This window comes from Eschrichtius robustus, chromosome 8 (assembly GCF_028021215.1).
Source record: "Eschrichtius robustus isolate mEscRob2 chromosome 8, mEscRob2.pri, whole genome shotgun sequence".
Taxonomy (NCBI): domain Eukaryota; kingdom Metazoa; phylum Chordata; class Mammalia; order Artiodactyla; family Eschrichtiidae; genus Eschrichtius; species Eschrichtius robustus.
Window position 1 is genome coordinate 6,506,678 of NC_090831.1, and position 23,663 is coordinate 6,530,340.

Here is a 23,663-nt window from a genome sequence, read left to right on the forward strand (position 1 = left end):
AGGGGGGTGGGCAGTGGAAGGAGAGAAGTCACTTGGTAAATTTCCCATTTTTATGACTCTTCCCCTGAGGGCAGACCCCAGTCCCAGGGGTGAGCCTCGTGATAGTGGCTGAAAGAAGCAGAGGCCAGAGTTCAAGGCAGGCACGGTGATGGTGTGAGGGGAGGTGCCGTCACCTGTAGCAGCCCCACACCTGGCCCGGGAGGCGGAGCCCGGGGCTCATCCCTGCCACCGTCGGGGACACCTTGAGCTAGCTGTTCATAAACCTCTCTGAGCTTCAGTTTGTTCTTGCAGATCCTGAAGGAAAGCACGTCTTTCTCACGGGTTCTTTTGGAGGATTAACAGATAATGTGTACGGGGCCTGGCACATCGCAGTTCGGTGAGTGCTGTCTGCTTCCCACTTCTCTTTTGTGGCTTACGTGGAATCTTGTGACTAATTCTCAATTTCTGAGGTAAAGTCTGGTGGCCAACCTCCCAGTCAGCTTGAGACTCTGGTCCTGAACTTTTTTTTATAGAGGGCCGTGAGAAAGGAAAAAAGCTTCTCACAAGCTTAGCCTATCTTCTCATCCCCCTTCTAAAATGCAGGTTTGAAGAATAATCTGCCACATTTTTGCAGTGAGTGCTAGCTTGCGGGAGCCCCTAAAAGAAGCCCTCAGATGACAGCTGCCTGTAAGGAACTGCAGGAGTTAGCACTTCCCGAGAGCATTTGAGAACCACTGCCTGTCTCCAACTTCCTGTCACCCTGCACCCTCCAGTCTTTGTTCATCTTTATTTCCCGTGGCCTCCTACTTTCTGCTCGGTGGTTAATTTTACAGAATTTTGAGTGACCGTGTGCACCAGTTTTTGAAAGGGCTACAGCCCCTCTCTACGCTGGAATCATCTGTGATTCTCCTTGTTCCCACCTCTCCCATCCCACCAACACTCGCTGCAGGTCCCGTAATTAGACGAAGCAGTCTTTGCCCCTCTGCCTTTCCCCGCTCCCCTGGACCACGGTAGTAGCCTCCTAACTGGTTCCCTGCTTCCCTCCATGCCACCTGCACGCCATTCTCCTCCAGATCCAAGAGTTAAACTATTACATAGGCTTATCAATTTTTATTAATCCTTCACTTTAACTTCTCCCATGGCTTCTTTCTTTTTTCCCATAACTTCTTATTCCAGTTAGAACAAAACCTAATCTCCTTACCAGTCCCCTGATTACTTCTCTGAAGTCACCCCTAATACTCTTTCCCTCATTCCCTGTGGTGCTCGATTTCTTTCTGTCCCACAGACATTTCAGTCTCATCCTTTCACCCAAGCCACTGTCCTTGCTGTTCCCTGTGCTTGAATGTTCTTTCTCTGCTGGGCTGCCTGCCCTTTATCACTCCTGCTGTGATTCTGTTACCATCTCTTCCAAGAAGCCCTTCCTGACTGTCCTGCCTAGGTTGGTCCTGACCCAGCCTCAGTCCCTCTCGATCCAATTGCACTGTTCTGTTTCCTTCACAGCACTTATCACGATCGGAAATTGTATCTCTATCTATCTATTTGTTGCAGCACCATCCAGTTCAGATATAGAGTTTACTGAGAAAAACCTTCAGAGAAGTCGTAGAAGCAGATAGAATCTCCTTGACTCTTGTTACTTGTCAGAGCTTGGGCCGGGTGTAGATATGACCCACGGCCAAGGTACCAAGGAAGAAGGACAGTCCCCCGCAATGTTCCACACATTTGCGGATGAGGGACAGGGTCAGAGAACATCCCTGAGATCACGTAAGTTCCCTGGCCGGGGAAGTGGCTTTGATGGAAAGGAGGATGCTTCAGGTCATGGAAACTAGTAATTAGCCCGTCCTTCTGTTAAGCTGGCTCAGGTCTCCTTCCCAAGCTCTCTGCTCAGCCACCAGAAGTGCGGAGGACCTGAGCAGCGGGGCCCGTCGGCTCTGCCTCCTCATAGAGCCAGGGATGCTGTCTGTCTTGTTTGCCACTAGAACAGTACATGGAGAGGCACACAGAAAGGTAAACCAAAAATTATTTGTTGAATGAGTGAAAGAATAATAGCGTGAGTAATGATGAAGTAAATGACTGAAAAAGGAACCGAAAGTTAGAAGCAAAGGCCATCTTTACTTGAAGTTATGTCTCGGTAGTGACAGAGGCCTGCTGGGGAGATGTTGTCTGAATTTACGGCAGTGCTGTAACTGGGAGCAGAGGCCACAGGTGCAGGGCAGTCACTGCTGTGACTCCAGCTATTGCTCTTAAACACGCGGCCAAGCTCACGTCATGCCGTCCATACCTCATTTATAGAATTCTAATCGTCAGCTTGACGTGCACTGTCTCTTAAATCAGCGGTGCATTCATTGGTATTGGAACCAAAGTTTCATGATCATTTTTGTAAGAGGAACAGATCGGGATTTGGGGGGGAGACATCTTCCCAGTGTCTCCGTTTCATCCTAAGACTGTTTTCTTCATCTCAAACCAAGACCACATCTGCCCTGGATTGCTTTTGGCAACAAGAGTGGTAATGAGGTCATTTCCACTACGATAGGGTCATTGTTGGTAATGCTTATTGCGTCGTGATCAGTTTTTGGAATGCTTCTAACTTAGCAAAGTTAGAAAAAAATTATTAAATGAAGGAAGAGTATGCGATGAGGTAAATCCTGAGGAGTATGACTAATAGCACAATGTAAAATCCTCATCAAGTTCTTGATTAAATTCAGGTCTTGAGGATTTCTCATTATAACAAAGCTCCCTGGGGTTTAAGTCAGCATTCTAGTTTTACTTCTTTCATAAATATCAATCCTTGGGATAGATATTACTGACTCATAAAATTAATAAGATTTACTTTCATAATGTTGATAAAAAACTATAAAGTAGGCAAAACAAATCTTTTGCAGGCTCTACCGTGACCCATTTCTGGGGTCATTTTCCTCTACCAGTGTAATATCTGTTTTCAGGGCTCTTAGGGACTAAAGAATGACACATAATGGAGAAATTACACAAGTTATTTTGCTGTGTATTTCTACAAGTCAAGTAATCTGCTGCAGTAATTTTAAAGCAATTTTCTTAAACTAACAATTAGCTTAATACAATCATAAACTCTGAAATTTTACACCCTTGGCTGCTTTAGTCATTAAAATTCTCTTCAACATCATCTTTCCCCGTTTCTATTCTACTCTCTTCCTGTTCCTTCTTGGACTATTTACTGATTGTTTTCTTGCTGTGAGCACCTCCTAAATGTTAGTGAAACTCCACGTTCAACCCACTGGTCTTCTCACTGGCCTCCAAGTCCCTCTGTCCCCCACCAAACCCTTTGTAATTTCATTTCACTATTGTGATAAACATCATCTACTTTCCAACCTCTCTCACTTACCACCACTTTCCATACCCAGTCATCAAGCCTCGTAGTATATATTTCCTTAGAATCTTTCCTATCTTTTCCCTCCTCTACATCTTCATTCTACCCAAAATCACTATAATCGCAGGCCTCTCTAAAGCTCAGTAGTCCCTCAAGGTTCACAGCCACTGGGAGGCAGCAGTGCTGAATCGTTAGGTCTCTTGAGGATTTGCCTCAGGTCCACTCAAGCCCTCTTGTATGAAGCATGACCTCGTCACTATTAATAAGGCTCTAAGTTGATTATACTAAAATTATAGGGAATATATTGGGAAGAACTCAAATGATGCTAGCAGATATTTCTTAGTATAAAGAGTTTATAAGAACTTGGGAATAAAAACCATGGGAATGAAAGCTGTGAGCCTGGCATCCAGAAGGAGGAGGGGATGAGTGGGAAACCACGGTTGGAGAGGCCTGGGTTCAGATTTCTGCCCCACCATCAGTTTGACACTGGGCAAGATACTTATGCGATTTTAGCTTTTCCTGATCTGTTAACTGGAGATAGTAATATCTCCACTCGAAGGGGTATCTTGACAGTTAAATAATACTGTATATAAAGTTTCCATCCTGGAAACTTGCATGTGGTAGGTTCTCATCAGATCATAACTATTAATACTTACAGGCACGGCACTCCTGCACTTGAAAAGTAAAATATCAATAATAGCTTTAAATGATGGCTTAAGGAAATAATAATCAAAATGCCATAAAGAAATGCACATTATCTGTCAAGGAATAGTGCTGATAGCCATTCTTAAAGGAGCCTGGAGTGTCTGTAATGGAGAGAAATTATAGGCAGGTCACCCTTACCTTAGACAGGGCAGAACCACGTACAAAATGTTGTTTGACACTTCAGCTTCTGAAAAAAAGATTTTGCCACACGAAGCAAGAAAAGTATAGAAGGTTTGCAGATTTTGATGGTCTTTAAATAAAATCAGTCTAAGGGTCAACCCCTTAGCTCTGCCCAGTGACTTCTAGGTTTGAAAGCATTTTCCAGCCACTATCAGTTATTTAAGAGAAGCACTGGGGGAAATATAGATAAAGAAACCATCCTACATTGCCACTCCCTGGACCACCAGACTCACCTGGCTGTGAGCTGGGTGGGGAGGGCCGAGGTGATTAGGAGTTGCCATTTATTTGTGTCTACTGCAGACGACAATAAGAGAGATTTTCACTTGACTGGGGATTGTAGAGATCATTTAGTCCAGCATTTCATTTACTAAAGAGGAAACCCAAGCTCAGACCGGCTGAGCTGGGCACAGTCAGGCAGCTACTGAATGGCAGAGCCGGCCTGGAGCCCAGTTCTCTCAGCTCCTGGTCCAGAAGTTCCTTCCACTGCACCCCAGCTGCTGCTTTACAGCATTGAGGTTTGGGGATTTTACTCATTCAAATGCAAATGTTTTGTGTGCTTCTTTAACAGGACATTCTTTTGTCTTACTTTACTAAGTAGGGTTTGCTGTACTGAGTAAATGAGTATAGACGTGGAGGTGTTAAAATCATCAACCTCTTCTAAAGCATCATTCTTCTCCCTTTGTTTCTATTTGTAACGTGGAACACTTGCTTCTTTTTTTCCTTACAGCTTGAATCGAGACAGCCATACTTATAACTCGATTTACTTGTTCTAGTGGACGATACAAGTAGTGAGGATGAAATTAATGAAATCAGTGTAGCTCACAGGAAGCTCTTGCCCGTCCCCGCTCCCACCCCTCCTTTGGGAATTCATCCAGGGGATTCGTTGCTACGAAACAGTGCTGCAGCTGGGCTCAGTGAGGGGTCTGGGTGGTCTCACAAAAGCTAGCAACGTCTGCAGCTTTGAGAAGGTTGGAGATGTTAGGGGCCACCCAGTGTTACACCACTGGGAAAAGTTTCCCTGTCTGGAATGTCCCCACGGGCTCCATTCTGCCACCGCGGGCACTCTCTGCCTTCCTGCCCAAGACGGAAACCCTCCTCCGCTTCCATGACAATTGGGGTCATCACCCTGGCTGTCGCACCACTACCCACTTGCCCGCATTCGCATCTGAGGAGTAAGTCTACCTTGTAGGATCCTGGTCACCACCAGGCATATGAAGTAATTCATGATCAGAGAGAAAGGGAATCACACCCAGCGCTGGCGGGGGTCGGGCGGGGCAAAAATGAGGCTGCAGCTACCAAGGGGGAGAAGAGAAGAGGAAGAACCAAGGCTGAGAATAAGTAAATGCCAACATGGCCATACTTTTGTTAAAATACTGCAGTATTTCCAGCTGGCTGGTAAATGGTCACTGCTCCAAGCCTTCACAGTGCCCTGTCACTCCAGCCACTCAAGGCTAATGTCTGTTTCATTTTAATGATTGGTGCCTGTGTCCTAGGCAGTGGATAAATATTTTAAATATTACCCCTTAAGAGAACTAATACTGAAAATGTGGCAAAAGGACACACTTGTATCTACCTTTAATTATTTTACTCCAGAGGGGAATTTCCATGAGGTACAGTCTCTCATGGAAAATGGAAATATGTAGAAATACTGTTCTAGTTGGCATCTTTTATCATTTAACTCTGATGCTGAAGATTCTGCTTTCACTTTCCTTCCTTGGCAGAAACATCCAGCAGAGAGAACTTCCAGCTCTGGCTCCCCTGAGCCATTCGACAGGGCCTGCTCCTTAGGGAGGAGGAGAGGCACGAACCACCCGGCCTCTTGTCTGAAGTAGCACCAGAATGTCCCAGGATGTATCCATAGGGAGGGGAGGGAGGCACTTATAAATTCTCGGGCCCAGTGGGGCTCCTTTCCTGAAATCAATGGCTCACATATAAAAGTACGGTTCAGCCACACACTAATTAAAAAGGCATCGCTGGCATCTCGCAGGGACGTCGAGAGAGACTTGGAACCCAGAGCAGCCCTTCTCCAAAGCCCCTTCCTTTGCACCCTGGATCCGCCCTCTGGAGGCAAACCCTCTCCTCTCACATCCCCTTGCCTTACTTTGTAGACTGATAGCCTCTCCTGGCCCTCCTCTGTTCCTCCTTCCTCTCAGGTCTCGTTTCTCCTCTTTTCTCCATGTTTTGATGATCATAATGCAAAAGATCCACAAATTATCTGGCAGAGGACGTAGAGGAAAATGAAGAAATCTTACTCTGTCTGGGCACAGAGGAAGTGACAGACCAATAGAATTGGTTCTTATGGGTCCGTTTTGCTTTGAGAAGATTCAGGAAGTTTTGAAAAAGCCCAAACTTTGAAAAATGTCAGTTTTTATGCATTTCAGAAGCTTAGGGTTGACCGTCCTACGTTTTTGTTGCCTAGGAAATGATGGTGGCGCGTAGTCACCAGGAGGGGCAGTGCCTCCGGGCGGAGACTCATCTGAGGACATTAAGTCAGCCATCGAAGCAAACCACTTCCTGTGAGTAACACAGATTAATTCTAGTGTTGGCGAGGGAATCGGGGTGATAAGGAAACCCTCTGGGGGCTTCAGACACAACCCAGAACTCCTGTAGCCTGTGTCATTAGCCTGGGTGACTTACCTGTCTGGTTTTCAGCAACACCTGTAGTCCTTCCTACCTTGTGCGTGTCTTCTGTTTGAATTTTCCATGTAATATTTTAAACTCTTAAATGAAACTTAAAAAATAAAATCACCCATAATGCTAACACACGAAAAGAATTGTGTTAACTTTCCAGTGTGCTATTTTAGTGTTTTTCCATAACCATATAAATGTTACCATACCCTTTAAATATTATCTCAAATATTTTTTGTGTTATTACATTGTTTTCCAAATTACCATTTTAATAGCTAAATATGTCATTGAGCTATGATGTCCTAATTTCCTTAACCATTCCCTTATTGTTAGGTATTTGGTTTGTTTTTATTATTTTACAGTTACTGATAATCCTGCAATTAATACTTTCATGGACCTAACTTTTTCTCCTTTTTACTATTTCCTTAGGATAAATTTTTAGAGGTTAGAGTACTGGTCCAAATTATATGAATACTTCCATAGCCAATTAACCTTCCGTTAGGGTTGTAGCAATTTATACCACTTGTTTTATTATATGTATGCATTCTATTTGTATGTGTTACCCAGTCTTGTGTCGCATTTTTATTTTAACCCTTCTTTGCTTACAAAAATTTTACACTTCCATGTAATAGAATCTGTTGTTTTTCTCTCATACTTTTATATTGCTTCAATTCTTCAAATGATATCAACAGTTTAAAGTTATAACAAATTCTGCCTTTATGCAAGCTCGTCTGTGATTTCCCTAATATTTAGTTCTTTGATATATTCAGAGATTTTTGAATATGGCTATATATTTACTTTTTCCAAATTGCTGTCTAATTTTAACCCAATATAATTTATTAAGTTTCTGCTGTTTCCCACTCATTGTCCAGCAGTATTTCAATAATCCCACACTGATCTAGGTCAATTTCTGGGCTCTCTGTACTTTACCACTCATATGTTTTTCTGTTTTTCCTCCATATTTCTTTGCTTTAAACATGATATGTTATAGTATGTTTCTATATCTGGTAGAGACTCTTACCTCGTGTTATAATTTTTCTCAAAGTATTCTTCTCCTGAGCCCTGACAATCTTCACTTCTATTTCACTTAAGCAATTTCTTCTCTTGGTCACCCTGTGGTTATCCCACCTCTGAAATAATGAACTCAGATCTCACCGAGCCTGCCGTTCTTCCTCTTTGCCTTTTCTTTTGTTCTGAGTAACACTGCTCTTTGTATCACTGGGATGTAGACATCATCCTAGTTTCCCAGTTCACTCTATCAGCCAGGCTGAGCGGAATGATTGACCATTTTACAACAGTACATCAGTATTGCGCTTTTCTTGCTTTCTTATCTTTCCACCAAAGCTGTGTCGTCAAATCCCAACTCCAAAGGAACCCATCCGTCCACGTTCTCAAGTTTCTCCTTCACTGCCTAGTGCAGCCGGATTGAAATCAAGTGATGGCGGATTGACGCTATGGCAAATGCTGTTCGTGAGCATTTAGGATTTGTGCAAGGCTGGTAAGAGACGGGGGTCTCAGATGTAGGTAAAGCCTTGAAAAAGAAAGTAAGATGCATTCTTAAGTCCACAACTTTCTTACGGTCAGTGTTAAAAAATCCTAGAGCAGATTATTAGAGGCATGTCAGTCACTGAGGAGGAGACTGTGTAGATACACTGGGGACAAGACATGTGAGAACAAAATTCCTTTTTTGAAAGTAAAATAGGAAACTCTAGAAGAAAAAATAGAGGAGGGGTGATAAAGAGCGGGACAGAGACAGGGGGACTTGAGGACTCTCATCTCAAGTAGAAAAGATCTGCTAGAGTTCTTTAATACGTTATCTTTTTCAAGCCTGACAAAAATCCTTCACTGAAGTGATGACCACAACTTGCAAAAGAGGGAGCTGAGACTCAGAGGAGCTCAGTAAACTCAAGGAAACTTCACTCATGTCCACGTGGCGTGAAACCCCGTTCTCATCTCCTCTAACATGCCTTTGTGACACCTCTGCAAGATGTAGAAACAGTGACTATGATACTACCCTAGCTAGGGAAGGTTATATCTTGTTGAACGAACGCATGGGTCTGATCTCCAGGCCCGTAGATGCACTGCCGGCCGCTTCTCCTGCCTGTGGACGTCACAGGCACCTCACACCCCATCAGGCTGCCCGGACTGCTCTTCCTGGTGCAGGACTTCCCGTCTCAGTGACCGCTGCCCCTTCCCGCCTGACTGTTCACGGCGGAGGCCGGGGAGTCAGCCCTTCCTCGCAGCGGCCCCCGCTTTCCCGTCTCCCCGCTGTCCTGCTCCAAGCCCCGCAGCCCCTCTGGACTGCTGGTGCTCGCCTCCCCACGGCGCCTCTCGCCTCCCTCCTGTCAGTTCTCTCTTCGAGAGGCTCGTTTCATCCCTGTTGTTGTTTAAAACCGTGGAATGGCTTTCTGTTGCGGGGAGAAGGAGGGCATAGAGTTCCAAGCCCTCCCCTCAGCCCACGCAGCCCAGCGTGCTCTGGCCTCACAGCGCCCTGTGGCCTCATCTGGACCACTGCCTCCTGCTCTCCGTGTGGCCATCACAGACTGGCCTTTCTACACTGCCTCAAGCCCGCCATGTTCCTTCCACGCTCAGATCCAGGGCATTTGAATAATGAATGATCCCCTCCACCCCATTCTGTTTTTCCCATGATGCTTAGCTTTTTCTAACCTATTTGAGAACTCATTTGTGATGTTACTGGTTATCGTCTGTCTTCCTGCTCAAGAATGTAAGTTCCACCAGCACTTATACTTTGTTCACTGATACCAGAGCAATGCCGGGTACACACCAGTTACTTAACAGATAGCTGTTGAAGAAATTGGTTCATTCACTTTAATTTATGACATATACATGAACAAAGAACATACGCACCAAGCTACTGGGTAGTACATGTACCTACCAGGGAATAGGGCACGTGCTGGGTGGTAGAGTCATGGTCCAACGCTATCAGACTAATAAACGCACAGTGCTGTTTAATAGGGACTGAATAAAAAGCCTGTCTTTGGGTCCAGAAGGTAATAGAAAAATAGGAAAATGGGGTGAAATGACATGGTAGAGGGATTATGAAAACTACTTTAGGTTTTATTTAAGAGTTGGGTTTTTTTTCTTTTTTTTTTTTTCTATTAACATCTAGCATTGGTGTGGTACATTTGTTATAATCAATGAACCAATATTGATATATTGTTATTAACTAACGTCTATAGTTTACGTTAGGGTTCCTCTTTGTGTTGTGTAGCTTTATAGTTTTTTTTTCAAATTTTTATTGGATTATAGTTGAGTATAATTGGAGTATAGTTGTTGTGTTAGTTTCTGCTGTACAACAAAGCGAATTCGTTATACATACACATATATCCACTCTTTTTTAGATTCTTTTCCCAAATACAGAGTATTGAGAAGAGTTCCCTGTGCTATACAGTAGGTCCTTATTAGCTATCTACTTTTTATATAGTAGTGTGTATAGGTCAATCCCAATCTCCCGATTTATCCCTGTCCCTACCATTCCCTGCCCCCAGTAACCATAAGTTTGTTTCTACATCTGTAACTCTATTTCTGTTTTGTAAATCAGTTCATTTGTACCATTATTTTAGATTCCACATATGAGCGATATCATACGATATTTGTTTTTCTCTGTCTGACTTACTTCACTCAGTATGACAATCTCTAGGTCCATCCGTGTTGCTACAAATGACATTATTTCATTCTTTAGTATGGCTGAGTAATATTCCATTGTATATATGTACCACGTCTTCTTTATCCATTCCTCTGTTGATGGACATTTAGGCTGCTTCCATGTCCTGGCTATTGTAAATAGTGCTGCAGTGAAAATTGGGATGCACGTATCTTTTAGAATTATGTTTTTCTCTGTATATGTGGCCAAGAGTGGGATTGCTGGATCATATGGTAGGCCTATTTTTAGTTTTTTAAGGAGCCTCCATACTGTTCTCCATAGTGGCTGTACCAATTTACATTCCTGCCAAAGGTGTAGGAGGGTTCCCTTTTCTCTACACCCTCTCCAGCATTTATTGTTTGTAGATTTTTTGATGATAGCCATTCTGACTGGTGTGAGGTGATATCTCATTGTAGCTTTGATTTGCATTTCTCTAATAATTAGCAATATTGAGCATCTTTTCATGTGCTTTTTGGCCATCTGTATGTCTTCTTTGGAGAAAAGTCTATTTAAATCTTCTGCCCATTTTCTGATTGGGTTTTTTGTTTTTTTGAGATTGAGCTACAAGAGCTGTTTGTGTATTTTGGAGATTAATCCCTCATCAGTCACTTCATTTGCAAAACCTTTCTCCCATTCTGTGGGTTGTCTTTTCATTTCCTTTATGGTGTCCTTTGCCATGCAAAAGCTTTTAAGTTTAATTTGGCCCCATTTGTTTATTTTTGTTTTTATTTTCATTATTCTAGGAGGTGGATCAAAATAGATCTTGCTGCGATTTATGTCAGAGAGTATTCTGCCTATGTTTTCCTCTAAGAGTTTTATAGTATCCAGCCTTACATTTCAATCTTTAATCCATTTTGAGTTTATTTTTCTGTAGGCTGTTAGGGAGTGTTCTAATTTCATTCTTTTACATGTAGCTATCCAGTTTTCTCAGCACCCCTTATTGAAGAGACTGTCTTTTCTCCATTGTATATTCTTGCCCCCTTTGTCATAGATTAATTGACCGTAGGTGCTTGGATTTATCTCTAGACTTTCTATCCTGTTCCATTCATCTATATTTCTGTTTTTGTGCCAGTACCATACTGTCTTGATTACTGTAGCTCTTTAGTATAGTCTGAAGTCAGGGAGCCTGATTCCTCCAACTCCATTTTTCTTTCTGAAGATTGTTTTGGCTATTAGGGGTCTTTTGTATTTCCATACACATTGTAAAACTTTTTGTGCTAATTCTGTGAAAAATGTTGGTAATTTGATAGGGATTACATTGAATCTGTAGACTGCTTTGTGTAGTATAGTCATTTTCACAATATTGAGTCTTTCAATCCAAGAACATGGTATATCTCTCCATCTGTGCCATCTGTGATTTCTTTCATCATTATCTTATAGTTTTCTGAGTACAGGTCTTTTGCCTCCTTGGGTAGGTTTATTCCTAGGGATTTTATTCTTTTTGATGTGATGGTAAATGGGATTGTTCCCTTAATTCCTCTTTCTGATCTTTCATCTTTAGTGTATAGGAAAGCAAGGATTTCTGTGTATTAATTTGGTGTCCTGCAACTTTACCAAATTCATTGCTGAGCTCTTGTAGTTTTCTGGTAGCATCTTTAGGATTTTCTATGTATAATATCATGTCATCTGCAGACAGTGACAGTTTTACTCCTTCTTTTCCAATTTGGATTCCTTTTATTTCTTTTTCTTCTCTGATTGCTGTGGCTAGGACTTCCAAATCTATGTTGAATAAAAGTGGCGAGAACGAACATCCTTGTCTTGTTTCTAATCTTAGAGGAAATGCTTTCAGTTTTTCACCATTCAGAATGATGTTTGCTGTGGGTTTGTCATATATGGCCTTTATTATGTTGAGGTAGGTTCCCTCTTTGCCCACTTTCTGGAGAGTTTTTATCATAAATGGGTGTTGAATTTTGTCAAAAGATTTTTCTGCATCTGTTGAGGTGATCATGTGGTTTTTATTCTTCAGTTTGTTAATGTGGTGTATCACACTGATTGATTTGTGTATATTGAAGAAACCTTACAACCCTGAGATAAATCCCATTTGGTCATGGTGTACGATCCTTTTAATGTACTGTTGGATTTGGTTTACTAGTTTTTTGTTAAGGATTTTTCATCTATGTTCATCAGTGATACCGACCTGTAACTTTCTTTTTCTGTGATATCTTCATCTGGTTTTTGGTATCAGGGTGATGGTGGCCTCGTAGAATGAACTTGGGAGTGTGCCTTCCTCTGCATTTGTTAGGAAGAGTTTCAGAAGGATAGGTGTTAACTCATCTCTAAATGTTTGATAGAATTCACCTTGAAGCCATCTGGTCCTGGACTTCTGTTTGTTGGAAGTTCCTTGATCACAGTTTCAATTTCAGTACTTGTGACTGGTCTGCTCATATTTTCTATTTCTTCCTGGTTCGGTCTTGGAAGGTTGTACCTTTCTAAGAATTTGTGCAATTCTTCTAGGTTTTCCCTTTTATTGGTGTATAGTTGCTTGTAGTAGTCTCTTATGATCCTTTGTATTTCTGTGGTGTCAGTTGTAACTTCTCCTTTTTCATTTCTAATCTTATGGATTTGAGTCCTCTCCCTTTTCTTCTTGATGAGTCTGGCTAAAGATTTATCAATTTGTTTATCTTCTAAAAGAACCAGCTTGTAGTTTCATTGATCTTTGCTATTGTTTTCTTCATTTCTATTTCATTTATTTCTGCTCCGATCTTCATGATTTCTTTCCTTCTACTAACTTTGGGTTTTGTTTGTTCCTCTTTCTTGAGTTGCTTTAGGTGTAAGTTTGGGTCGTTCATTTGAGTTGTTTCTTGTTTCCTGAGGTAAGATTGTATTGCTATAACCTTCTCCTCTTAGAAGTGCTTTTGCTGCATCCCATAGGTTTTGGATCACTGTGTTTTTGTTGTCATTTGTCTCTAGGTATTTTTTGATCTCCTCTTTGATTTCTTCAGTGATCCATTGTCTGTTTAGGAACATATTGTTTAGCCTCCATGTGTGTGTGTTTTTTACAATTTTTTTCCTGTAATTGATTTCTAATCTCATAGCATTGTGGTCGGAAAAGATGCTTGATCTGATTTTAGTTTTCTTAAATTTACCGAGGCTTGATTTGTGGCCCAAGATGTGATCTACCCTGGAAAACGTTCCTTATGCACTCGAGAATAAAGTGTATTCTGCTGCTTTCGGATGGAATGTCCTATAAATATCAATTAAGTCTATCTGTTCTAATATGTCATTTAAGCCTTGTGTTTCCTTATTAATTTTCTGTCTGGATGATCTATCCATTGGTGTAAGTGGGGTGTTGAAGTCCCCCACTATTATTGTGTTACTGTTGATTTCCTCTTTTACGGCTGTTAGTGTTTGCCTTTTATATTGAGGTGCTCCTATGGTGGGTGCATATATATTTACAATTGTTATATCTTCTTCTTGGACTGATCCCTTGATCATTATGTAGTGTCCTTCCTTCTCTCTTGTAACAGTCTTTATTTTAAAGTCTATTTTTTCTGATATGTATTGCTACTCCAGCTTTCTTTTGATTTCCATTTGCATGGAATGTCTTCTTCCATCCCCTCACTTTCAGTCTGTATGTGTCCCTAGGTCTGAAGTGGTTCTCTTGTAGACGGCTTATATACGGGTCTTGTTTTTGTATCCATTCAGCCAGTCTGTGTCTTTTGGCTAGAGCATTTAATCCATTTACATTTAAGGTAATTATTTATATGTATGTTCCTATTGCCATTTTCTTAAATGTTTTGGATTTGTTTTTGTAGGTCTTTTTTCTTCCCTTCCTCTTTTGCTGTCTTCTCTGATGGTTTGATGACCATCTTTGGTGTTGTGTTTGGGTTGCTTTTCCTTTTTCGTGTGTGTATCTACTGTAGTTTTTTGGTTTGCATTTCCCATGAGGTTTTGATATAACAGTCTATATATATATCAAGGTTGTTTTAAGTTGCTGGTCTCAATTTCAAATGCAGTTCCCATTTCCTGCATTTATATTCCCCTCTTCTCACAGTAGCTGGCTTTGATATCATATTTGTGTGTGGATAATTTCCTCCTTTTACTGTATGTTTGCTTTTACCGTTGCGCTTTCCCATTTGTGATTTTCTTGTTTCTAGTTTTGGCCTCTTTTTTTTTCCCTGCCTAGGGAAGATCCGTTAGCATTTGTTGTAAAGCTGTTTTGGTGATGCTGCATTTGCTTAGCTTTTACTTGTCTGTAAAGCTTTTTATTTCTTCCTCAAATCTGAATGAGAGCCTTGTTGGCTAGAGTATTCTTTGTTGCAGGTTTTTCCCTTTCGTCACTTTAAATATATCATGCCATTCCCTTCTGGCCTACAGAGTTTCTGCTGAAAAATCAGCTGATAACCTTTGGGGCATCCCTTGTATGTTATTTGTTGTTTTTCCCTTGTTGCTTTTAATATGTTTTCTTTGTCTTTAATTTTTGTCAGTTTGATTAATATGTGTCTTGGCATGTTCCTCCTTGAATTTACCCTGTATGTGACTCTCTGAGCTTCCTCGACTTGGGTGACAATTTCTTTCCCACGTTAGGGAAGTTTTTGGCTATAATCTCTTCAAATATTTTCTCATGCCCTTTCTCTTGCTCTTCTTCTTCTGGGACCCCAATAATACGAATGTTGGTCCACTTAATGTTGTCCCAGACGTCTCTGAGAACGTCCTCGTTTCTTTTCATTCTTTTTTCTTTGTTTTGTGTCAGTGATTTCCACCATTCTGTCTTCCAGCTCACTTATTCGTTCTTCTGCCTCAGTTATTCTGCTATTGATTCCTTCTAGTGTATTCTTCTTTTCAGTTGTTGTGTTGTTCATCTCTGTTTGTTCTTTAAATCTTCTATCTCTTTGTTAAACATTTCTTTTATCTTCTCAGTCTGTGCCTCCATTCTTTTTTCAAGATTTAGGATCATCTTTACTATCATCATTCTGAATTCTTTTTCAGGTAGATTGCCTACCTCCTCTTCATTTAGTTGTTCTTGTAGGTTTTTATCTTTCTCCTTTATCTGCAACATATTTCCTTATCATCTCATTTTGTCTCACTTACTGTGTTTATGGTCTCCTTTCTGCAGGCTGCAGGATCGTAGTTCCTCTTGCTTCTGGTGTCTGCCCCCTGGTGGGTGAGCTTAGTCCAGGGGCTTGTGCAGGCTTCCTAGTGGGAGGAACTGGTGCCTGCCCTCTGGTGGGTGGAGCTGGGTCTTGTCCCTCTGGTGGGGAGTTCCCTCTCAGGGTATGTGCTTTGGGGTGGCTGTGAGCTTAATACTTTAGGCAGCCTATCTGCTGGTGGGTGGCGCTGTGTTCCTGTCTTGCTGGTTGTTGGGCCTGAGGAATTCCAGCACTGCAGCCTGAAGCTGTTGGGTGGGGTCAGGTCTTGGTGCTGAAACGGGGTCCTCCAGGAGTGCTCATGTCAATTACTATTCCCTGGGGCCTCTGCTCCCAGTGTCCTTGCCCCCACCGTGAGCTGCAGCCCACCCCCACTTCCCCAGGAGGCCCTGCAAGGCCCGAAGCTAGGTCTAGCCCAGGTTCCTGTGGAGGCACTGCCTTGTGCTGGGTCCCAGTGCATGTGAGACCTTGTGTGCACCTCCCAGAGTGGAGTCTCTGCCTCTCCCAGCCCTGAGGAGCTCCTGCACTCAAGACCCGCTGGCCTTCAAGGCTTAATGCTCTGGGCATTCTTCTTCCTGATGCCAGAGCCTCAGACTCTCTTGGAGGACTATTTGTAAGTGGGAACGACGCTGTGTAGCTTGCGTGGGTTTAATTTTTTTCTTTTTCTTTTTTTTTTTTCTTTTTTTGGTGCAAGGGCTGTTTTTAGTATGGATGTCTGCCACCACTTTCTTCAGTGTATGCTGGCCTTTATCCCCTTGACAGGGGTTTTGATTGGTGTTGTGGTGACCGGAGCCTGCACTGGATATTGAGCAGGGCCTCCCGTTTGCTCTGTGGTTGTCACTGCCCTGTCAGAGGTGTAGTCTGCTCCCTAGTTGTTGCAGTAGAGGCCCCCAGATCTGTTTCTGAGCTGTGTTTCTGATCTGCGGTGTGAGGTATGTGTGATTGGAGCACACCCACTGGGAGAGAAGTCACTGAGTATTCCTCCGCTGGAGCTGTTCACCTGTGGGTGTGCTCTGTTGTGTCGCCTTTCGCCCGTGGTGCGAGCTCTCAGATTACACTGTTGTTGGCACTGCACTTGGCTTCACCTTAACTGTGGGTGTGCCGGCAATTGGCCCTGGTGTCTCTCGGGCATTGTTTACACCAGGCCACCAGCATAGATCCACTGAAGTCAGGTTCCGGAATTGCAGTAATCATGGATCTGGACCCGCTGTGGGAGTTATGATGCAGCTCAGAATCCGGCCTGGCCCAACCCCGGCATGTACGTGCCCACAAAGTCCATAGCTGTGAAAGCAAGACCCGTCTCAGTTGCAGGAGCACTGGTTGTCCGTTCAGATGTTCTGCAGGCACTGAGTTTACCAAGCCAGTCGTGGGGGCGTTTAATCCAAGGTTCATGGCTGCAAGGGGAGATTTCAGCTCTTCTTCCTTAGTCACACAGCCCCTGGGGCTCAGCTTTGGTTTCAGCCACACCTCTGCGTGTGGGCTACCCTCAGGTGTCTGCTCCCCGCGCAGGCGAGGGGGTGGAGGCGGCGAGCGACTGGGGCTCATGTGCTCACTCAGGTGGGAGGGAGAGGAGGTGGCGACCGAATGAGGCACACGAACCTGCTCTGGTGGGAGCCCCTCCTAGTGCCTGCAGAGGCAGGGGCCGGCACGTGGGGAGAGAGGCCGCAATGGCGACCCCGCCCTTCGCGCGTCACTCAACAGCGGCCCTTTGCTTGTGCGGCAGACCAGGCTTCCTCCGGGGGCTTTCCCGGCTGCAGAGCTCCTCTCCCCTTTCCCCTCGGGCTGTCTCTGCACAGCCAGCAGCAGTCCTCTCCCCAGGGTTGCTCTCCAAACCCCACGTTCCAGCGCCCAGCCCCTGTCCGTACCTCTTAGGCTGGGTCATGCAGCGCTGTGGCATGACCGTCTGTGGAGGTCTCACTCTGTCCTGCCTGCCACAGACGGGGTGCTATGCTCTCCTCAGGGCCCCCAAAGCTCCCTTCTGTCTCAGCTGACCTCCTCCGCAGTGAGGGGGCTTCCCCGGGTGCGGGAACCTCCCCGCCGCTTCAGCTCCCCGACAGGGGCGCAGGTCCCGTCCTACTTCCTCTTTTCTCTTTGTTTCCTTTTCTCTCTTTCGTCCTACCCGGTTACACGTGGATCTTTTCTTGTCCTTTTAGGTTTCCGAGGTCCTCTGCTAGTGCTCAGCAGGTGCTCTGTGAGAATTTCCATCTGTCAACATATTCTTCATGCCCCTGTGGGAAGAGGTGAACTCCACGTCCTCCTACTCTGCCATCTTGACTCAGCTCCCCCTATAGTTTTGACAGATGCATAATGTCATTTATCCACCACCATAGTATCATACACAATAGTTGCACTGCCCTAAAAATTCCCTGTGCTTCACCTATTCGCTCCTCTTCCCCCAGCTCCCAAACACTGGCAGCCATTGGTCTTTTTACTGTTTCTGTAGTTTTGCCTTTTCCAGAATGTCGTATCTTTGGAATCATATAGTATGGAGTCTTTTCACATTGGCTTAGCTGCTCCTCTTTTTAATTTTTTTGAGATTTCATTGATGCATAACATTGAATTAGTTATACATGTACAACATAATGATTTGATGTAGGTGTATATTGTAAAATGATTACCTCAGTAAATTAAGTTAGCATTCATCACTGCACATAGTTACAAATTCTGTGTGTTTGTGTAGTGAGAACTTTTAAGATAAACTCTTAGCAACTTTCAAATATACAATACAGTATTGTTTCCTACAGTCAACGTGCTGTATGTGACGTCTCCAGGACTTATTTATTTTATAACTAGAAGTGACTACCATTTGCCCACCTCTACCCACTGCCTCCGGAAACCACCCAGATTGGCTTCTTTTACTTAGTAACCGGCACTTGAGATTTCTCCATGTCTTTCTGTGGCTTGATGGCTCTTTCTTTTATCGCTAAATAATACTCCATGGTATGGATGTATCATAGTTTGTTTATCCATTCACCTATTGAAGGACATTTTGGTTGCTTCCAGTTTGGGGCAGTTATGAATTAGGTTTTAAGTTAGTGGAAAGCATGTGACTCTGCCAATACAGCTCTCTAACTGCTCGCCCATCACAGCTAGTACTAGAGACATCTGCACACGGTGGTTCTGCTCTTCTCGGCAGAGCTCAGACTAGCGCTTTGACGCTTTTCATGATTATGTATCGAGGAATAAATGCACCTTAAATTCTGAGCCTAATATTTCTTCGTAAGCTAACACATTCAGGATAAAAGCAGCCAAGGCAATTAAAAGATCCTTTGAGGAAATTCTGAAGGTACTAAGGCTATTTTGACTGAAGAAGGAGAACTCAGAGACCCTGCCAAGCATCTTCAACACTGCCAAGACATCATAGGGAAGCGGGGTGTACCTTGTTCTGTGGGACCATGAGAAGCAGACTAGGAGCATGTGTAAAAGTATGATGGATTCAGGTTTTGAGAGGGTGCAGGGATCCCCACCCATGCTGTTGTAGGTATTTCCCCGTCTCTCATCAAGGAGCAGGCGTCAGTAGCCATCTGACAATCTAGTCTCAAAATATCCCATTCCCGATGAATCCCTAAATACACCCCACATAAACTTTATTCCAAAATTTGTCAAGAAATCTTCTGAATAGAAACATTCTCAAACAGTATTGAAATTGAGGCCAATAACCCATGTATTTACCTGTATCTCAAATGTCACGAGATACCCTTGAAGCTGATTGAAGCTGATTTTTCAAGTTGATTCTTAAAACCTGTAAAAGAGAACATTCACTAGACTGGGGAGTATGGTCTCACCTGTGAGAAGGCGGACCTTGCTTCTCTCTGGGCCCACATGTTTTGGTATCCAGAGTATTACCTGTGTCCTCCTAACTTCAGTTCAGAATTCCTCCTGCAGTTTTCATCTGAAGCAAAGCCTTCAAGCGGCCCCCGGTGCTTTTCACTAAGTGCTCTGCGGACCTGTGTGCGGCTCTTTCCGTTGCAGCCCGGAGGCACCTGCCGTGCGCACGCTGCCTGATGCCGAGGTCCCTTGCGTCCAGTGAACCTCTTCGTCAGTTCACTCCCAGCCACGGCCCGGTGCTTACAACTCCTGAGAAACATTCCTGGTTCTTCTCTGAAACTAAGTTGCTCAGGGCCTTAGTTCCATGCCTGAATCTCACTTCATTTTCCAAGACCCAAATGTTCTGCTCTTCTTCCCGATATTCTTAAACTCGATTTAGCTTATTGCCCCCTCTCTGCTTCTCTATTATTTTTATAGAAGCAGACATCAGGCACTGAGAAAACTGCAGTTCTTCCATGATGTTCTTATGGATGGATGTTCTGGTCTGAAGATCTGAGCCCCGTTCTTTTTCTGATGCCGGTGTAATCTCACTGTGGCTGAAGCCTGGCTCTGGGTTAGGAAATGGTTTTCCATATTTAAGAACAGTGCCCCCGGGACATGCCTCGACTTTATGAACTCAGCCAGAGCTCCTCATATGAGAGTCGTAAAGGCCATTTTGACCCAAACCTATATTTCTCTGGGCTTTAAGGGAGGACTACATAAGCTTTAACTTGGCCGTGCAGGTCAGGAAAGTAACTGTCGTTACAAGCCTCCATTTAAGATCAGACTTTGTATTTCCACCCTCTCTGTCAGAGTAAAGTACGTAGACGCAGCAAGCCATGCTTAAGTGCAATCAGTTTAATGGGTTTCTACATTCTAATAAAATAGCAAACATTGGCAGCGTCACCATTTTCTGACTTACGCCCGCCAACGTGAATGCATCACAGTGTTACCCTCTAGCTTCATGTTAGAACTTTATTGCATCATTTCACAGCCCCCCCAAACCCTTTATTTGTTCAGTCAGTTGTGCCAAAATAATCCAGAGAGAGAAGCAGACAGAAGACACAAGGCTGGCCTCGGTGTGACTCTGAGAGTAGTGACCACTTAACCCCACACCGTGCCTGCGTCTTTTTTGAAATTCCCCAGAGTGGTAGACTAGGGAGCCTGACAGAGGGGATTCCAGAGTTTGTCCTGAATGGGACTGTCAAGTCAGAAGTGGGTGCTTTGTGTGTGGAAGCGGTGAGGGACCAACTCAACCTGATATGTATTGTTTGACCGCGATTCCAGAAACTATGCCCCCACTGCTGGGACGCAGGGAGAGCAGGAGGCTGGGCACCCACGGCTCCCCCTGCAGCATGGCTAAGTGCCTTGATACTGAATGAGGGGAGGAGACGGCCCCTCGTTTGCTCGGCAGGCTGGGGCGCACGTCCTGGGAATGTCGCACCGGGGGCCCTGGGAGACCCGCCCAACCTCAGCAAAGACCTAGAGGTTTAAGAGGCTGTGATGTCCTAGGAGCCATCAGATAGTTAGAACACGGTGTTTGTGCCAAAATTCCCCAAGGCAGTGGCTACAGAGTTATCTTTGAGACTGATCCTCTCCCCTGAAAGTGGGATAGAAGGCACTGTGTTCTGTAAACAATTTCCAGGTTTCAAGGTCTTTGAAAAGCCCACATCCTAAGCCTCTAAGTTTGTATCCACAGGCCACCCCTTGGGCACCTGCTGATGCACTGTCCCTGCTCGCGGGGAACCAGGGCTGGCGCTTCGCAGGTTAGAATATTTTCCACGTCAGTGCTGTTCACAGCTCGGGAAGCTGTTTGTTACCACCGAAAGCTGCGGTAATAAAACGCCAGTTAACAAGGATTAAGCTCACCTTAATACCAGAGGAACCTGAGGAGATGGGCTCCTTCAGCCTCTTTTCTCCTCAAGCAGACAGTTTTTTCAAACCATCACAGATGGATGTGCATTTTCTTCTCAAACGTACCCTAAACCCGGAAGGCCACGCTCCAGCATTTTTCTCAAATCACTTTTATTGAATGAAATCTTTTCTCTTGTATTTGAAGCCACTTGTTCTTCCTCAGTTCTCTGTAAGCGCTTTAAAATGCTGACTAGGACTTCCCTGAAAAACTCGTTTATTCGTTTGTCAGCAGACTCTGATGTGCGCTTGGTGCATAAAGACCAGCGTAACAGCAGCAGCGATGACTGTGCCGACACTCTGCCACGCGGGCGCATCGCATCTCCAAGAGCACGTCCCCGTGCGGCTGACTCTAGCCCCCGTGCCTTTCCTTCCTTAGCTCTGTTTACTCAGGCCATCCCCACCTTGCACGGAGATCTCTGAGATTTTGAGTGTAAAGTGCATTTCCTCGTACATCTCACAAAGGTGAGAGTGTATTTTCTAGTACCTTTATTATCATTTTCCATAGTCATGGAAACGTTGATTTACATCTTTTAAAGCAGTAGCAAACCTAATGCTTGGAAGTTTCTTTTCAAAATGGGAATGAAGAGTTTGATTCAATAATCAACCCACAAATGTGCTTGGAGATTCTGCTCTGTGAAAGGCATCTTTTTCTTGAAATGAGAAAATATTGAAAAATGTTAAGTGCACCATAAAATTCACTGTTTAGATCAATGTTTAGATAATCTGGATATGACATGACTAAAGAATAATTCCCAGAGCTACTTCTGTGCCTCTTTACTAGAGAGAGAATGTTGTCTAGTGGTGTAACCTGAGACTCACCAAGGCACTGAGAAAGCAGAGGGTCTGCTTTCAGCTTTGTCTCCAAACAGAAAATTACTTTTCACATCAGTGTTGGATTAAGTAGTAGCTTGTGGTGCCCTTCCTTTGGGTCATTAAATCATTAGTGAGCAATAATGCATCGCTGGAAAGCTGGCAAAAAGCCTTTCAGGACAGTCTTATGTCGTTGGAAGAGATCCTTTGATAGGCCATGGGGTGAGACACAAGGGGGGCTCAGCTAACAACACTGGCCTCCCATCGGCCTCTGGGGAGGTAGGTCTGGGCCCCCACTCTTCTCTGTTCCTTCCCAAGCCGCACTTAGCCTTCTCCTCTAGAAAAGTGCTGGACAAAGACAACACCCATTTCAGGGACACCAATAGGAGACCTGTGCTGAGCACCCACTTTAAGTTTTTTCACTGTCAGTGGCATCGGGGTGAGGCTCTCAGTGTCTGCAGGGGCTGGAACCTAGGAAGCCGTGTCCTTTGCAGAGTTCTGTCTCAGTGAGGCTACGCTGGGCTTGAGTATATCACCTTACGTCTGTAGGTCTGTAAAAAGTCCTGCATTTGAATTGGTAGAGGTACACTTAGATTTTCCCATAGACACAGTGGTGTAATATTAGGATACGTATTTGGCCAATGGCATCACACAAACTAGTTTTAGTAGACATGCAGGTAATTATGGCTATTCACTCCTTTTACTTGCTTTAAGGTCTAGGTTCTACCTCACATATTCTTCATAAGCAAGACTGTGTTATCAAGGAAACATGCTGGAACACAGTTCTAGAAACTTTTCATTTTCTTTTTCCAAAATTATGCAAGCCAGAATGGCATTCCAGTGCCTCTATTTTTCCATTTTCTGTCACTGATTATTTTTAAAAGCTGCAAGTTTACTCCCCATTCCTCAACAGAGGCAGATGCCTGCCTCTTACCGTTTCTGCCTGGAAGTGGGGTTTAAGACCCTGTCGGAATATCTACTAACTTCCTTGCCCCAGTCAGTGCACCAGCGCCCGTCCCCACCAAACATCTGCGCTGGAGCATCAGGAGAGATACCAGCTGCCTCTTCCAGAATCATCAGACTGCACTCACAGACACAAATGCGGAGTATTGTCACTACAACCTTTGCCCCTAAAAGACTGCGATACCTTCCAAGGCAGAGACCACTGTCTGTGTATCTTTCTATCCCCCAGGCTTGACACAAAGCTGGTGTTCAGTTAAAGTTTTCAAAATGAGTGAATGAAAGAATGAGGGAGATATCTGTCAGAAAAGGCTCTGGCAAACGTACTTTACCTACAGTGGATAGCTTACCTCACCGAGTCCACATGTCCTCACCACGAGGGGCAACGGCAAGCACCAGGCTTCAGGGAATAGCCAATTAGAAAGCCACTAATGGAAGGAACGGAGCCCTGGGTCGGTGGACATCACGGTACCAAGGCAAGGCATGTTTCTGCCCCTGACCCAGGTAGATACTAACCACTGAAATCGGGTCAAGACACAAGAAGCTACCAAGCCAAAAGCTGCCTAGCTTGCCCGAGTGGCAAGGGAGG

The 23,663-nt window shown here is 44.1% G+C and overlaps 1 long non-coding RNA gene across 1 annotated transcript in view; it reads left to right on the forward strand.

Moving 5' to 3' along the window:
* The first annotated feature begins 291 nt into the window (after positions 1-291).
* The window catches only part of LOC137768883 (uncharacterized), a 42,384-nt gene continuing 19,012 nt past the window's right edge, over positions 292-23,663 (forward strand). The window contains exons 1-2 of the long non-coding RNA XR_011074839.1: positions 292-376; positions 6,624-6,720. This is a non-coding gene — a long non-coding RNA (uncharacterized lncRNA). The remainder of the gene's footprint in view (positions 377-6,623; positions 6,721-23,663) is intronic.